Source organism: Octopus sinensis, linkage group LG6, assembly GCF_006345805.1.
Source record: "Octopus sinensis linkage group LG6, ASM634580v1, whole genome shotgun sequence".
Taxonomy (NCBI): Eukaryota; Metazoa; Mollusca; class Cephalopoda; order Octopoda; family Octopodidae; genus Octopus; species Octopus sinensis.
The window spans coordinates 3,736,085-3,738,584 of record NC_043002.1 but is presented as its reverse complement, the minus strand read 5'-3'; positions in this window follow the sequence as shown (position 1 = coordinate 3,738,584).

Genomic DNA, 2,500 nt, shown 5'->3' with positions numbered 1-2,500 from the left:
TCAATAAAATAGAGTACCTGTCAAGTACTAGAGTCAATAGCTTCAAGTAATCACTGACCCTTAAACTTTCTGGCTTTGTGCCTCAGAAAACATTTAGTATTATGGAAATTTGGTCAAGGTAGAACAAAAGTTTTCCATGTTGGAAATGGGCAGTGCGATCTGCTTCACGTTGTGTGATCTATTCGATGTTGTTTGTCCTAACTTTGCTTGAGACGTGAGTGAGTAACTGGATGATAAAACAATGCTTAAGTGGGAAAAAAATTACATGTAAAGGTTCATCTGGGAATTATGAATTCAGAGGTTTCCCAGCGTTGTTAGAGTGTAGGAGTGAATAGTTTGTGTTCACGAGGAAGTGTTCACAGTCTTCAACAAACTGCTACACAAAAGACTTGAAAATATATGAAGATGTTAACAGAAGAAAGAAAGAAAGAAGAAATAATGGAAGATCTTGGAATAGCTGTCACTGCGTTACGGGGGGGGGGGGAAGAGTATTCCTGTATTTCAAACAATGGGAGTTTCAATTATGAAAGTATTTGTTTATCCCTGTGTATTGAGAAGAAGTTTTCTTTCAAATCACACGAGCCTAGGTTCAGTCCCACTGCGTGGTACCTTGGGCAAGTGTCTTCTGCTATTACCTAAGGCCAATCAAAGACTTGTGGAGGCACATGGCCTAGTGGTTAGAGCAGTGGACTCGCGGTCGAGGGATCGTGGGTTCGAATCTCAGACCGGGTGATGTGTGTGTTTATGAGCGAAACACCTAAGCCCCACATGGATCTGGCAGAAGGTAATGGTGAACTTCTGCTGACTCTTTTGCCACAACTTTCTCTCTCACTCTTTCCTCCTGCATCTTGCAGCTCACCTGCAACAGACCGGCATCCTGTCCAGGTGGGGAACCTATACGCCAAGGAAACCAGGAAACCGGCCCTTATGAGCCAGGCATGGCTCAAGAAAGAACAAACAAAATCAAAGACTTGTAAGTGAATTTGGTAGACAGTAATTGAAAGAAACTCGTTGTATATCTATATGTATATATATATATATATGTGGCAAAGTAATTTAATTTACTAAGCCCTAATTATATAATGTAATATATATATATATATATGTGTGTGTGTGTATATATATATATATATATATATAATGTATATATATGTATATATATGTATATATGAAGGTAACGGAGAGGGTTATAGCCCAACAAATTAGAGAGAGAGTTAGCTTAGATCAGATGCAGTTTGGGTTCGTGCCAGGGAAAAGTACTACTGATGCTATTTTCCTTGTAAGACAGCTGCAGGAGAAATACCTAGCCAAAGACAAACCCCTATACCTGGCTTTTGTCGATATGGAGAAAGCCTTCGACAGGGTCCCCCAATCCCTTATCTGGTGGTCAATGAGGAAACTAGGGATAGATGAATGGTTAGTGAGAGCTGTACAAGACATGTACAGAGACGCTGCTAGTAAGGTGAGGGTTGGCACCGAGTACAGTGAAGAATTCAGGGTAGGGGTTGGGGTCCACCAAGGTTCAGTCCTCAGCCCCCTCCTATTTATCATAGTCCTCCAGGCAATAACGGAGGAATTCAAGACTGGATGCCCCTGGGAGCTCCTCTATGCTGATGACCTTGCTCTAATTGCTGAGTCTCTATCAGAACTGGAGGAGAAGTTTCAGGTGTGGAAGCACGGTTTAGAATCGAAGGGCCTTAGAATCAACCTAGCCAAAACCAAAGTCCTAATAAGTAGGAAGGTAGACCAATCACAAACGCCTTCAGGTAGATGGCCTTGCTCGATCTGTAGAAAAGGCGTAGGTAGAAACTCTATAAGATGCACCAAATGTAAGCTATGGACACATAAGAGATGTAGTAATGTCAAAGGAAGACTAACTAGGAAAATAGTTTTTATCTGTGGCAGATGCTCAGGAGCAATAAACTCTGAAAATATGCAGAGACCAACTTCTATCACGTTTCAGGGAGAAAAACTAGAAGTAGTTGATAGCTTCCGCCACCTAGGTGACCAAGTCAGTAGTGGGGGCGGGTGTGCTGAAAGTATAACTGCTAGAGTAAGAATAGCCTGGGCAAAGTTTAGAGAGCTCTTACCCCTACTGGTGACAAAAGGCCTCTCGCTCAAAGTAAAAGGCAGGCTGTATGATGCATGTGTACGTACAGCAATGCTACATGGTAGTGAAACTTGGGCTGTGACTGCTGAGGATTTACGTAAGCTCGCAAGAAATGAAGCTAGTATGCTCCGTTGGATGTGTAATGTCAGTGTTCATAGTCGACATAGTGTAAGTACCTTGAGAGAAAAGTTGGACCTAAGAGGCATCAGATGTTGTGTGCAAGAGAGACGATTGCGCTGGTATGGTCATGTAGCGAGAATGGATGAAGATAGGTGTGTGAAAAAGTGCCACACCCTGGCAGTTGAGGGGACCTGTGGAAGAGGTAGACCCAAAAAAACCTGGGTCGAGGTGGTGAAGCACGACCTTCGAACTCTAGGTCTCACCAAGGAA